Source organism: Lithobates pipiens, unplaced genomic scaffold (assembly GCF_037356315.1).
Source record: "Lithobates pipiens isolate NorthernLeopardFrog02 unplaced genomic scaffold, aLitPip1_a1.2 Scaffold_41, whole genome shotgun sequence".
NCBI classification, from domain to species: Eukaryota; Metazoa; Chordata; class Amphibia; order Anura; family Ranidae; genus Lithobates; species Lithobates pipiens.
Genome location: NW_027507861.1, coordinates 6,109,322 through 6,125,427, shown reverse-complemented (window position 1 = coordinate 6,125,427; position 16,106 = coordinate 6,109,322). Strand labels below are relative to the sequence as shown.

General features: G+C 43.1%; 1 protein-coding gene and 1 pseudogene across 1 annotated transcript in view; one reads left to right on the top strand and one right to left on the bottom strand.

Moving 5' to 3' along the window:
• The window catches only part of LOC143956800 (uncharacterized), a 499,331-nt pseudogene that overhangs the window by 276,237 nt on the left and 206,988 nt on the right, over positions 1–16,106 (bottom strand).
• Positions 1–16,106, top strand: part of LOC143956799 (uncharacterized) — a 388,207-nt gene that overhangs the window by 327,119 nt on the left and 44,982 nt on the right. The gene's annotated exons all lie outside the window — the stretch shown is intronic.

Genomic DNA, 16,106 nt, shown 5'->3' with positions numbered 1-16,106 from the left:
TACATTTTTGAGTTGCCGCCAGAACTAGAATCGAGGGTTATTCTTCACCTTGAAATAATATCACTTTCTGTTGAGTCAACATGACAGTAAGGCTGGCCATACATTATACAATCTTCTTTTGCAATTGTCATTTAGATTTACCAAAACCATGAGGTCATACCTAAACGCATTTGAATTTTATGCAGACAGGTAAGCTCTTGTACTACATAGTTAAAGCGGTTGTATACCTGCTGAGCTAGTATGCACCGCATATTGAAATCAAATATTTACCTTACAACAAAGCACCGGCATTGCGCTCTGGTCACTGTTGAGGGAGCTACCATGTGTCCCTCTACGTTTCTTCCGGGTTCGCGGCTCCGGCGCTGTGAGTGGCCAGAGCCGCGCTAAACGTCACTACCGCGAATGCACGTGGGAGTCCTCTTTCCGGCAAGGAGCATCCGCCAGACCTTCAGAGTGCATGCGCCGCTGTACAGGTTTAGGAGAGATTATTTTTATCTACAGGTAAGCCTTATTATAGGCTTACCTGTAGGTAAAAATGTTAAAGCAGAGTATACAACTGCTTTAAAAGGTAAATCTAAAGGAAATTGAATAAGAAAATTGTATAATGTATGGCCAGCTTAAGTGAATGTAAATCTCCCCAATGAGACACGGATGGCAAAATAAGTATTTTAATCCAGCTGCTGCTCTATCCAAAAAAAATAATAATTGACTTTAGTTTTAATGAGAATGGTTGAGGCAGACTGAGGGCATAGGAAGCCTCATTTGTGATCTAGGAAGTATATATCACCTCATCTGTACCATATGCATCAATCCAGGTAGACCATTATTTATCAAATGTCTTGGGACAGTTTCTACTCTCATAGGTTAATTTGCACAATGGTAAAATTGCATTCACCAAAGATTTCCAACTATTCAGCGTATGTGAAGTGGGCTGCTCCCATCCAGAAGGAGCTCCTGCGTGCATAATAAAGTACAAAAAACAAGAATAACTTCATATAGCTAGTAGCTTCAATATCTTCCATAATTCCCAACAACACCTTTTGTGGGTCAAGCTGCAGGGACCAGTCAGAAAGATCATTCAAAGTGGCAACCACCGACTCCCAGTATGAACGGACAGCTGGGCATTGCCACACCATATGAAAAAAGGTTCCAGTAGCGGAGAGGCAACGCGTACAGATCGGACTAACCAGAGTGTATGTGGCCACTAACCTCTGTGGGGTATAGTAAACCTTGTCCAGAAACTTCAACTGTATAAAACAATGTAACATAGGAGCCCGTACAGTCCTCCCAGTCACCAATACTAAGGTCTGGTATATCACTTTTTTCCATATGTCAAAGGTTTTTGCTGGAGGTATAAGCGTGTGTTACCGACAAACGAAGGTAAAGCAAGATATGTGGCCCCAAAGTCGGGTCGCAAAATGTCATTCTCTGGTGCAGAAAAGTACTTGACATATTGCCTATATCTATTGGACTATAAGATTTACTTTGAGCTGACCTTTTGTTTCATTAGATCTTTAAAGAATTACCGAATTCATTCGTTAGAATTTCTTTCGTATTCGTTGTTGTTCGTTATTTTTTTTATTCGGATGCATCCGAATGTCCGAAAGATGGAAAATTTGGCCGAATTTCGATTCGTTACGAAACTAATTGCACAAACCTACGATGTACGTCGGCAGAATGACACGGGCAGGCATATTGGCGTACAGGTACGTCCAATCTTCAATGCCGCCCTGCCATCGCGAGCGTGCCGGTTGGGACCCCCGTGAGTCCAGTCACGGGTCCCGTGGACTCGATCGCCGTGGGCATACCCGCGATCGTCTCACGGGACGGCTGAATGGAGGAAATGCCGTGTAAACAGCATTTCTCCATTCTGCCTAGCAACTAGTGATGCTGATCTCTGCTCTGTGATTGGAGCAGAGATCAGTGTTCACTAAATGAAAGCCCAACCCCCCCCCCCCGTTAGTAACACACCCCTAGGAACACTTAACCCCTACACTGCCACCCACTGGTTAACCCCTTCACTGCCAGTGTCATTTACACAGGAATCACTGCATTTATATAGCACTGATTACTGTAGAAATGACAATGGTCCCAAAAATGTGTAAAAAAAAATGTCCGATGTGTCCGCCACAATATTGCAGTCACAATAAAAATCGCTGATCGCCGCCATTACTAGTAAAAAAAATAAAAAATAAATTATGAATAAAAATGCCATAAAACTATCCCTATTTTGTAAACGCTATAACTTTTGCGCAAACCAATCAATAATCTCTTATCGCGTTTTTTTTTTTTTTTTTTTTACCAAAAATATGTAGAAGAATACGTATCGGCCTAAACAGGAAAAAAATGTTTTTTGGGGGATATTTATTATAACAAAAAGTAAAAAATAATGCGCTTTTTTCAAAATTGTCGCTCTATTTTTGTTTATAGCGCAAAAAATAAAAACCGCAGAGGTGATCAAATACCCCCAAAAGAAAGCTCTATTTGTGGGTAAAAAAGGATGTCAATTTTGTTTGGGAGCCACATCGCATGACCGCACAATTGTCAGTTAAAGCGATGCAGTGCCGAATGGCAAAAAGTGGTCTGGTCTTTGACCAGCAAAATGGTCTGGTCTATAAGTGGTTAAAGACTGGAACTTCTGCTCTAAGTACACCTTGCCCCCTGACATGCTACAATTGGCATATCATTTTTCTGGCGGGGGGGGGGGGGAGCTGGGTACCTGGTTTGGAGTGGGACTTCGGCTGGATTCACACCTATGGCATTTTTTTTGTGTCTTTTGCATTTTGCAGATTTGCCCAACAGATCGTGTTCCATAGGAAATCATGTTGTATGAACTGTAGTGCAAATCTGCAAAATGCAAAAAGCACTGAAAACTGAAACTGCATAGGTGTGAATCCAGCCTCCCTGTCCCACTTCCAACTGCCAACATGGTCCTTGGCAACGATCCTAAGAAGCTAATTTCCTATATAGCCTCCTACTCTTGCCCAAGGCCACCGCTCAGGCGTACCAATTGAAAACTAAGTGGGAAACTGAGATGGAAGATGACCAATGGGGGGGGGGGGAGTACTAGCAAACACAAAACGAGTGTCACCTAAACTATCGGACCACCTTACCCATCTCTATATCCTCCACCAATCCTACATTACACCGACCCGCATATCTAAATATAGGCCCAACAGTGACCCATCATGTCCCAGATGTGGCGCCACTGGTTGTACTTTCTATCACCTTATGTGGTCTTGCCCACCCATACAGCAGTACTGGACGCAGATCATAAAATTTCTACATGACCAAATGGTCTCTCCTCTGACACTATGCCCTTGTCAATATGTGCTTGGCCTTCTCCCCATCCCCGAGGGGGGCGAAGTACCTGACGATTTTTCTGCAGGAAACCCTGTTCATCGCTAGGATGCAGATAGCCCTGCTCAGGCCCTCCTCCCCTACTGTGCAACAGTGGAAGCTAGTCAATTCCTCCTCTCCCACTAGGCGGCCCCTCCCTTCCAGCAATGTTCTGGGACACGTCACAGGTTCCAGAACATTGCCTGGCCATTGACTGAGCGCACCATCCCTGTGCTGACTTCCTCGTTAACTATTCGTAACAATTATGTGTTCTCGTTGTGAATTTGGATCCGGAATTCGTAAAACGAAATTTCGTACAGAATTCGTATGCATAAAAATTCATATTTTGGATTGGTAGGAATTTCTGGAATTTTAGACGAATTTTTGATTCATAGGAAAAAATCGCACGTCTAGTATCTTCCTCAAGCTTCACCCACGCTTCCCTGCTTTCTTGGATACTTTCAAGCTTCACCACGGCTGATTGGCTCGGGCCCCAGCTTGACACACAAGACTGCTCTGCAAGCATCACCTCCGCTGGTTGGGTCCCTGACTTGATCGCCCCCTGAAGTTTCCCGATTCTCCACTGTGCCCTTTCAGTGACAATATGATTCTGGTACTTTCTTCAGTTACTCACTGTGGTCCCTGGTAAAGGTGGTTGGTCCCTTCATGGTGGCCATTTTCCTTTCTACCTCACATAGCCTGGCAGCCTGATGCTCCCCGGGATAGGCCCAAGCTCTGGCCTAGCAGCTCGGGGCAGACAACACAAGTACACCCAGACAGCCATCCAGGTGGCACAGAACACAGATCACCTGACTTAACCTGAATATATAGGCTGTCCCAGTAGGCCAATAGATTAAAGAAAACCCCTGCCCATTGGCTGGGACACCCACACCCCTATATGGTGACCTTAGGTTACCCTTCTTGTATCTAGTACCACCAAGTTCCCGGCCACCTAGTGGTAGAAGAGAGAAGTGCAACAAGGCCCAACTTACGGAGAAATCAATAGATCCCTATAAGTCAACCAAGATAACTACTCTTGGCAAGTAAATTTGTGAAGAGCTCCCTGATTAAACTCCAGGGTGCTGCACAAACATCAAAAGTCAACATGAACATCCCCAAATGGGGAGTTAGCATCTCATACCTTGCAATGTCATCCACTCCTCCAATTCGATTTCCATTTGCTCTTATAAGTCTCTATTAGGCCTGAAGAAAAAGGTGAAGAGACACTGAGGGTATCACCTAGAAATAGTTATAATTTAGATTGTAAGCATATTAACTAAAGAGCACAAGATCAGACAGGAAGAGAAAAGCGAGGAATAGACAAAAGAAAAGGGATGGTGTGGACTTCATGGCAGATCTAGCAACGTGAAACACTTTGGATCCAATGAACCCACATCACTTCAAATTTAAAGTATCATTAAAGGCAAAACTTTTTTTTCTTTAGTTTTGGAGAGAAGTGGAGAGGGATTAGAACCCTTGCCAGTTTTTATTGCTGTGTCCCCATTAAAGTGGTTGTAAACCCTTACAAACCACTTTGACCTATAGGTAAGCCTAGATTAAGGCTTACCTGTAGGTCCAAGCAATATCTCCTAAACCTATACGGTTTAGGAGATATTTGCCCGAAGACGGGCACCGCTATCTATGGCGCATGCGCTGTAGACAGCGGCGCGCAGGTGCACTGAGCGGAGCATCGTCAATGATGGCAATGCCGCGAGTCTCGGCTCCCGTGTGCATGCGCAGGAGTGACGTCATCGCTGCTCCGGCGAATCACAGCGCCGGAGCAGCGAGACCCACGGAGACCCACCAAGAAGATGGACGCTCGGAACTACTGGGGACAGCAGTGACTTCGCTGGCTCCTGTGTCAGGTAAGTGACACATAATGGACTACTATGCGATGTATAGTAGTCCATTATGCTTTGCCTTTACAGGGAATGAAAGAGGAAGTAAACTCAGGGTTTACTTCCTCTTTAAGGCAACTCACCCTCTATATTTGTCCAATTTACTATTATTATTATTGAAAGTAGAAGTGAAATGAAATCCCAAATTTTGGGTTGTTCCCAGAAAAGTAATAGATGGGAAATCTTCCAATGTGGACACTGGTTCTGGGGACCTTGGGGTCCCCAAGGGATTCCTTTAATTTGCAGGGATTTTCTCTCACTTCACTTGGCTATAGGACAGGAACTGAAGGGAAATCTCTGAAATGGGACACAGGTGGCGGGGAAAAAAAATCTGACAGGCGCTCCCTGGCGCTATTCATTTAAAAAAAAAAAAAAGTTTTGCCTATAGTACTACTTTAACCACTTAAGGACAAGCCACCGCAATTATACTGCGGCAGGTTGGCTCCTATGGGAGAACCTCTGTCATGGTACGTCGGCTGCTTTAAGAGCTGTTAACCCTTTCCCTGCCAGTGACCTACAGTAATCATTAGCTATTTTAAGCTCTGATCGCTGTATAAAAATGTGTCAAAAGTGCCTGATCAGTCTGCCGCAATGTCGCAGTCCCGCTAAAAACCATTGATCCCCACCATTAGTAAAAAAAAAATTATAATAAAAATGGCATAAATCTATCCCTTATTTTGTAGATGCTATAACTTTTGTGCAAACCAATCAATATATGCTTATTGTGATTTATTTTTACCTAAAATATGTAGAATATATATCGGCCTAAACTGATGAAGTACAATTTTTTTTGGGATATATATTATAGCAAAAAAGTAAAAAAATTTAGTTTTCTTTAAAATTGTCGCTTTTTTTGTTTATAGCACAAAAAAAAAAAAAAAAAGAGCAGAGGTGATCAAATACCACCAAAACTATTTGCGGGAAAAGAAGAACATCAATTTTCTTTGGGTACAGCGTCGCACGATTGGCCAAAATTTGACCTGGTCATTAAGGGGGTAAATCCTTCTAGGGAGAAAGTGGTTAAGTTGGCCCTAAACTGATTAAAATTCCGCTAGTTCAGCAGGGACCAATACATTTCTATTAGTGTGTGGCTGTCCTTGCTGTCGTTTGATAAACGTCTGCTGGGGTCTCGCTGCCAGAATACAGAATTTCCTTTTCCCCCTTATTTGTGTGGATGGAGAAATCCCTTTATTTTCATTCATTCAGCTAGCTTTAGTTAGCAAATTATTTAATGTGCTTGTTAACCTGCCATTAACCAAGATCCAGTTAAAGTGGAACTAAACCCTCCTTTACAGTAAAAGAAGCTGCCATCTTATCCTCTGTTTGACCTGTAGTTGCCATGGTACTGCACATGTGAGTGGTTATACCATCAGCCATTTGATGGCTGACAATTTTTGGTTGAGAACACAAGAAATTGTAACAGTTATCGTTCATGGAATGCTGTGAATGTAACGGTTTTGAGAAACCGTTAAATTGATGGGTTTATTTTCACTTCTTGACAAATTCTAAAGGGATGGCCAACATCTCACTATAGTTATTCTGGTGGATAGAAGTATGTAAGAAATCAGTTTTCTCATTTCCTTATGTATAGTGGTGAATCTACTTATGCATCTTCTGGGGATTTTCTTAACCACTTCAGCCCCGGAACAGCCCCGGAACATTTGGCTGCTGAATGATCAGGCCATTTTTTGTGATTTGACACTGCGACGCTTTAACTGACAATTGCGCAGTCATGCGACACTGCACTCAAACAAAATTTACATCCTTTTTTTTTCCACAAATAGAGCTTTCTTTTGGTGCCATTTGATCATCTCTGTGGTTTTTATTTTGCGCTATAAACAAAAACGTGCGCCAATTTCCAAAAAACAAAACAAAAAACACACCATTTTGTACTTTTTGCTATAACAAATATCTTTTTTTTTCTCAGTTTAGGCCGATATGTATTCTACTACATATTTCTGGTTAAAAAATAAATAAATAAATCGCAATAAGCATATATTGATTGGTTTGCGCAAAAGTTATAGCGTATACAAAATAGGGGATAGATTTATAGCATTTTTATTATTTTTTTTACTAGTAATGACGGCGATCTGCGATTTTTATTGGGACTGCAACATTATGGTGGACACATCGGACACCTTTGACACATTTTTGGGACCATTATCATTTATGCTATAAAAATGCACTGATTACTGTAAAAATGTCACTGGCATGGAAGGGGTTAAAACTAGGGGGGCGATCAAGGGGTTCACTATGTTCCCTGTGTGTGTGTGTTTCTAACAGTAGGGGGAGGGGACTGACTAGAGGAAATGACAGATTGTGGTTCCTAGCTATTAGGAATACACGATCAGTCTCTCCTCACAGAGCAGAACATGGATTTATGTGTTTACACACACGTCCCTGTTCTGCCTCTCGTACCCATGAACGCTCGTGGACGGCGGTCATTGCGACCGTCAGCCATGAGCATCGACACACCCGGAGTGCAGCTGCTTCAGAGTTTAGTAAATGAGAAGAAGCAAAAGCTCTGCTGACCTGCATCATCCAATCACGTGCAAGCAAAAATGTTTTTTTTTTTTTTCCTTCCATGTGATTGGGTATTCTTTGCAATGAGAACCTTTATCTCATTTACTAAGCTCTGGAGCAACTGCACTTTGCAAAGTGCACAGTATATTTGCCTTTAGTAAATCAACCCCAATGTCTCAGCAGGAGGGATTCCTCTGTCAGCACTGACTGTGTTGATGGGGGAAGCATGTCAACCCATGGTTGCAGGAAAGTAATTTGCACTGTCTATGGCTTCCCTAAGCCTCACCACTAACATGTCACCAGAGACTCTTCTGGCATTGGAATGTTCAATGGCTAAGAGTGGGGATTAGTGCCAAGAGGGTTTAGGGCTGAAGCCGGCCATACACTAGTCTATTTTTATTTGGTGCTGTAAAGATAAGAGAGAGAGGCGCCTCTGAGTGTAGATTGTAAAATTCTTATTTAATGCACAGGTGGTTAAAAAACACTCACATTAAGTAGTAACAGGCAATGTAAAGATTCCAAACCGGAGGGAGACCCTCGATGTGTCATCTGTATCCCTTGCGCTGGGGGAGTCCTGTTGGCGTGGGTCCGGCTCCTGGGGGCTGTATTAGATGTGCAGAGCCGGCCAATGTAGAGCAGTGAGCGTTAGTCTGAGGCGTGGAACGCGCAAGGAACTCCGGGCGACGGGAGATGACGTCACAGGGGATGCAGCGCGTTTCCTGAGCTGGCAAGACCGTGTATGACAGGACGGCTGCGCTCCTTTATCAAGCTGGGTACAGGAGCGCAGCCATCTCTGCAAAAAAAACACAAAAAGACCACCAATCGTGTTATATTGCAAGCACGCGATGTTGTTGTGCTGGTTTAAATGTTCCTACTCACAAACCAATGTTGTACACAGGCCTCTGATAGAGCATCAGGTAAGCACTACTCCTCACAGCCTCCCCATAAACCAAAGGTTCCACGCCACTTGGCTCCTCCTCCCGATGCGTTGCGTCACAGGTCACGTGACATCCTCTCGACCTGTTGACAACAACATCGCATGCTTGCAGTATAACACGATTGTGGTCTTTTTGTGTTTTTTTGCATGTATGCATTCGGTGGAATAATCTGCATATAAATTGGAAGGAAATATATGTATAAAGCTCAAGAGACCAGCGGATGGTGTTATGAAGTGGTAAAGGGACTGCAGTATAACAGAACAAATAGGAGCTGGTTGCAGAGAATAGCGGCGTTTCTAATGAGATGAATACGTTTACTCTGACTGATATTATGCCACCTTTTTATGCAAAATACACCTTATCATTAATAATCAGGACGATCATTTGTCTATTAGTGTGTGGCACTGAAAGCACATTTTTTCATTCGGGACAGGAAGATGTAGTGCCTCAAGTAATATTTGTTTGAAGCCTATATAATTTGTATTGTCGATGTGGAATTAGGGGCTGTTTGGGATATTTATACGCACCCCCCTTTTTTTTCAGCACTTAGAGCACTTTATTTGATAATTTATTTATCCCGTCTATAGCACTTTTTTCTGAAGTTTACATAAGAGGATTGCACCTTATATGCACATTGGGCACATTATTTATGTACTATTTTGCACATATATATGCATTAGAGCACCTTATATGGATGTCGGCGTATGATGGATCCTTACGAGTCCATGTAAAGTGTAGGCACAGTGTTGTGTTAATTTCTTTGACCACATAATTGATTTTAGCGCACTAATATTTATTAATTCACATTGTTTACTGAGGGATCATTTGCATTGGTGCAGCTATTTTCAGTATACTTAACAGGTTTTTTTTGGGTCCATATTATTTTTATTTATATCAGCGCTTGAGTATCTGTATATTACATACTATACAGTATGTTAACGTAGCCCACCCAGCCTTTCTCAAACAGGGTTTGCTTTTCAAGTTACTACGGGGTCCTTCAGCATTAAGCAATAGAGAAATGATTTCCATACCGGCCACCAAAAAATTGGAGCTGACATCTATACAAATCACTAATGTAAGGACACAACACAGTTTTCACTATATATTTGTATTTATTATTACAATTATTATTCATTTAATATCAAGTTCATTTTATTTGTGAAAATAATTTTGGCGTACACAAAAGTTTAGTGTTAAAAATGATTTGCCGAAGGTGTAAAATACTTTAGGCATGCCCCATTATTTATTATTTCATTTAAATTATTGTACAACCTACTGATTAAGTAACATGAGCTGTAGGTGTAATATATTTTAGCCAAGTACTTAAAATTAATTCAAGGGTTCCTCAGTAGTAAAATGGTTGAGAAGGGCTAATGTAGAAAGTAACAGAAACCCTCCAGCACCTCAACAAGCTAGCCAAATCTATTCACCCAATCGTAATCTGTTGTTTGTTGCGGGTCCCTAAATCAAAACTATATCGGGATACTATAGATATGAGGGGTCGTCAAAAGTTTCCCCACTTTTTTTCTATTTAATAGAGTTAAAAAAAAGTGCAGAAACATTTTGAAGAACCCTCGTATATAGCTAAGCAGCTGCAGCTACGGCTTCACATACATTTGCAATTGTATACAACAAAGACCTCTCTTTTTTTTTTTTTTTTTTTTTTTTTTTAGCTACCGTATATACTCGAGTATAGGCCGACCCGAATATAAGCCGAGGCCCCCAATTTACCCCCAAAAAAACTGGCAAACTTATTGACTCGTGTATAAGCCGAGGGTGAGACATGCCTGTCCAGCCCTGTGTGTGTGTCCGTCCCTGTGTGTCCGTCCATCCCTGTGTGTCCGTCCATCCCTGTGTGTCCGTCCATCCCTGTGTGTGTGTGTCCATCCATCCATCCATCCCTGTGTGTGTGTGTGTCCATCCATCCATCCATCCCTGTGTGTGTGTGTGTCCATCCATCCATCCATCCCTGTGTGTGTGTGTGTCCATCCATCCATCCATCCCTGTGTGTGTGTGTCTCCATCCATCCATCCATCCCTGTGTGTGTGTGTGTCCATCCATCCATCCATCCCTGTGTGTGTGTGTGTCCATCCATCCATCCATCCCTGTGTGTGTGTGTCTCCATCCATCCATCCATCCCTGTGTGTGTGTGTCTCCATCCATCCATCCATCCCTGTGTGTGTGTGTCCGTGTGTGTGTGTGTGTGTGTGTGTGTGTGTCCAGCCTACCTGTGTCCCGAGCCTCCGTCCCGTGCCTTGCCTCCTTGCCTCCGTCCCGTGCCGTGCCTTGCCGTGCCTTGCCTCCGTCCCGTGTCGTGTCGTGCCTTGCCTCCGTCCCGTCCCGTGCCGTGCCTTGCCTTGCCTCCGTCCCGTGCCTTGCCAGGATCGCCGCTCTTCGTCGGCGCCTCGGCGGCCATTCTAAAATTCAAAAGCCCCGCCTCCGCCTCCGCCTGTGATAGGCGGAACACTGAATTTCCCAGCAGCCTGTGTTCCGCCTATCACGGACATCGTCTCATCCTCGTACTACGGACGAGGATGAGACGATGTCCGTGATAGGCGGAACACAGGCTGCTGGGAAATTCAGTGTTCCGCCTATCACAGGCGGAGGCGGAGGCGCGGCTTTCAAATTGTAGTATGTCCGCCGTCTGTCTGCTCGATACGCTGATCGAGCAGTCAGACGGCGATGACTCGAGTATAAGCCGAGGGGGGCACTTTCAGCCTCAAAAAAGAGGCTGAAAATCTCGGCTTATACTCGAGTATATACGGTAAACAGTTTCTACTTAGGAGTTTTGTGTCACAAAGTTGTGTTGAGTGCTGGAGAATTTTTGCAGTGTCTACTGAATTGCCCCAACCATGAGTCCTATTACTTCGTGGGTTAATATTTAATTTAAGTGACTTCTAATATTTGGTTTCCTGTATAACTGTAGAACATTATGGGGGGGCACATTGATAAAGATTCCTGTTCTCCTTATAAGCCCTTGTACACACGGTCGGACACTCCGATGGACAATGTCCGATAGGACCGTGTTGTCGGATAATCCGACAGTGTGTGGGCTCCATCAGACTGTTTCCGTCGGAGTATCCGATGGACCAAGTTTTCCAGCTGGGTTATAAAATTTTCCGACAACATGATCCGAGCGTACTTTGTCCGATCATGTGTAGAGAATTCCGGCCGGTCGGCCGCTGCCGGATTTTGACAGCGAGAACCCCCTTGTGCGCATGCGCCGCTGCAGTCAGCGGTCATACCGAGGGGAATATCTCCTAAACCGTACAGGTTTAGGAGATATTTTTTTTTACCTACAGGTAAGCCTTATTATAGGCTTTCCTGTAGGTAAAAGTTAAAAATGTGGGTATACAACCACTTTAATAGGTATGTGTAAAAGAATTCAGACTTTGAGTGTATTCAAAGCCAAAACCTTTGTTTTGTTTTTTTCTTTTTCTGTAGAATAGGGAAAGGGACCACTGTCAGGAATTACAGGGGTGCATGGCACCCCCTGCAGGCAGTCTGATTAATGTTAATTGGGAAGCAGCGGCCCCACAATAATAAACTATAGCAATAATAAAATAAGAATAGCTATAATAAGAATAAAATATACAATTATAATCATAACAATAAAATTAATAATAGAAAATAAGAAAAAATAATACTGATAATTAATGATAATATTATAATAATACATAAAATAATACCAATAACAGGGAGAAAAAAAAAAGACACATCAAACAAGTATTTATAAATATATTTTTACATTGAGGGCCAGTTCACACCATAGAAATGCAGTCTGGATGTGTTCCAGATGCTTTTTTGCATGCACGTCTGACGCATTCCAGTGCGTTTTTAGTGCCTTTTTGATGCAGTCCAGTGCATTTTTTCTCCATCTTTTTTCTTAACCTTAAAGCGGAGGTCCACTCTAAAGTGGACCTTCCGCTCATCGGAACCCTCCCCCCCCTCCGGCGCCACAATTGGCACCTTTCAGGGGGGAGGGGGGGTGCAGATACCTGTACAGTACAGGTATCTGCACCCACTTCCGGGATAGCTTTCTGCGGAAAGGGGCATATATTACGCCCCTTTCCGCAAGTGCCCGTCCCTTTCCGCAAGTGCCCCGCTGCCTGCTGGGAAAACACACAGATCCCAGAGGCAGCGGGGACCGTCCTTATTGCGCAGCGCGGCTCGCGCATGCGCAGTAGGGAACCGGGAAATGAAGCCGAAAGGCTCCATTTCCTGATTCCCATACCCAAGATGGCGGCGGCAGCACCCGAGAGACGATCTACAGATCGGCTTCGGGTGCCGACATCGCGGGCGCGCTGGACAGGTAAGTGTCACTATTTTAAAAGTCAGCAGCTGCAGTATTTGTAGCTGCTGGCTTTTAAAAAAAAAAAAAACGCGGAGTCCCGGCGGACTCCCGCTTTAAATAGAGACATGTGTGCTCTAGTTTGTTTTTGCTTTTTTTGATGCATTTTACAGAGTTCCAGTACAGTCCAGTGCAGATAAAATGCAGCATGTTCTCCTTTTTTTCCTCACTGGTGTGAATTATGCAATTGAAACCATATAACCTACTATCCATGCGTTTTTGAAAAATTGAATGCAAAGCATAGAAATCAGTTTATTAACATGAAGACAAAACATTTTCTTCAGTCCTTTTTTTGGTGTAATAAAACAAAGAGTTCTGTACACGGGACACGTTAAAACCTTTTCTAAACAATGGAACTTGACAGCTAGTAACCAACATTTAAAATCGCCAGTTTTACCGCGTTTAGCTGCGTTTGCGTTCAGAAGCGTTTTTTGCATTGCATATGGCCAGAAATGTATCTCCATTAAAAGCGTCTAGAAACAAAACGTGACTAAACATGAGTTACCGCGGTTTACAAGCTGCTACAGGCATTTGGCATTTCAAATACCTCTAAACATCTGTCCTGAATGCATTTTTTTTGCTTTTCAAAAAAAAAAAAATGCTTCTAACCTCAAGTGCCTAGAAACTGCTATAAACAACCCTGTGTACACGTACTGATAGGATAACATAGAGGAGAGTTCAGGGGCTGCTAAATAAAATGCCCAACTGCTCCTAAACGTCCGTTTATCAGCAGCAGTACAGCATCACAGCCTAATGCCCGCTATTGTTGGACCATCGGAACAGGGATAAGCCACGCCCATAAACTAAGGAGGCGGGGTTATCGCCTAGTCACGCCCCCACGCTATGACGTAAGCTCCAGCCGTTCATATAACTAGTAACACAGAAAAGCTTTTAGTCGGTTGTAAGCAGAGCTCAGGAGAGGACGCAGAGAGCAGAGGTGGCGGAGACAAGCAGGGGGCGCCCACGGCACACATTATCCTCGGATAAATCTTTAGCTAGTTACACATAAACATTTCACCTTCACTTCCTGCACATCCGGGAATGGGGGAAACCCGCCCCCAGAGACCTCACTGAGGAGGGGCGGGGTCATATAACAGACGCGCCTCCACAGTACAGAACACTCTCCTCCAATGGACGGGATTTCTGTACAGTGGGCGGGGTGAGGAAAACATTTTCTGGTCATGTGAACAGAGATGGTCTATTTGTCCAATTACATTTCGCCTATCGCTATTCAAAGATACGTCCGAGTCCACCCCCCTCATGTCTCTGCTCATGATTGATAGATTGGGGGCGCCACCGCTCTGTTGTAAAACAACACACAGCTGTAAACGCCGCCAATCCGTTCATTACATTTGTGGATTTAGTGAGACATCTAGAGCCGACCAAGTAACTACAGCCGAGACCTCCTAAAGACAGCGCTTATAGGGACACGGCTCCTCCCCTCAGGGGTGTCACATGATCTGCGGAGGAAGTATAGAATCGCATAGGACCGCCCTGTGAGGGCGGGGCTGAGGAGAGGACGCAGAGCAGGAAGAAGAGAAGACGTCACCTGATAAGCTATTCTTATTATTGATTATTTCTGTTATTGGTATTATTTTATGTATTATTATAATATTATCATTAATTATCAGTATTATTTTTTCTTATTTTCTATTATTAATTTTATTGTTATGGTTATAATTGTATATTTTATTCTTATTATATCTATTCCTATTTTATTATTGTTATAGTTTATTATTGTGGGGCCGCTGCTTCCCAATTAACATTAATCAGACTGCCTGCAGGGGGTGCCATGCACCCCTGTACATCCCCACAGCAGGGTCTAGCTTTTCTACTTATTAATTATTATTATTATTATTATTATTGCATAGCAAGACCATTTATGTTATTATTGTTATTATAAGAATTTGGCTCAGCCAAAACATTATGACCCGCTATGATCAGCCAAAACATTTTGACCACAACACGATCAGCCAAAATATTATGACCACAACATGATCAGCCAAAATATTATGACCACAATATGATCAGCCAAAATATTATGACCACCCCATGAAAAAAAACAAAAAAATATTTTTTGAAAAAAAATAAATAATTTGTGAAAACAAGAATTTGAAAAATAAAAATAATAAAAAAAAAAAGAAAAATCAAAACTCACTCATGGTGAGCCAAAACATGACCACCCCATGATCAGCCAAATAATTTATGAAAACAAAAATCATTTTTGAAAAAAAAAAATCTTTTTGAATTAAAAAAACAGACATTTTCTTGTCCAGGGATCCAGCGCTATCCTTACCCAGGCAGGTTCTTTTCCGGTATTCAGGTCCCCTGCACTGTCATGTTGACTGTGGGATACCAGCTGTGATTCCTTGTGGCTTCACAGAGGGCCCCCCACCACGCATGTGTGAGCCAAACTGAGATTTGTAAGTTGTCCTGCAGTCTCCTAGGACCTGTCACATGTCCCAGGAGGCTATGGATGGTGCCACCATATAGGTAGTAACTATTAACCTAATATAAATGTACATATTATGTTCATTTATACCGCATTTCACCGAAAATAAGACCTACTGTGATATTTGGGCTGCAATATAAGAATCCTCACCTTCGCTGCCTGTGTGGGCAGGTCGTGATCGAGCCTGCGCAATTTCCCCTGTAGGAAGCTGCTTCTTATGCGGGCATTTGCTGAAGAGGAGGAGCCAGGAACACCAGTGGGGGATACCAGAAGAGGAGAATTGGGGCTGCTCTCTTCAAACCAATCGAACAGAGATTTTAAATATGATATGTTCATTCATTTAAAAAAAATCCATTTATATGTGTTTTTTTTCAGACCAGAGTGATTCGGATGACTGGAACATGGAAAATGTTTGCAGGGCAGCCTATCGCCACTAACAGGAGCTTTGGGGAAGAGAAGGTGGTTCCCTAGATTCTGCGCCACAACACTGCTGAGAATCCTCACCTTTGATGTCTGTGTGGACAGCTTGGGTAATCTTCAGTCAGTCAGTGTATGTGTGTGTGTGTGTATGTATGTAAGGTTGGGCATTTTGATTGTAAGAGCTT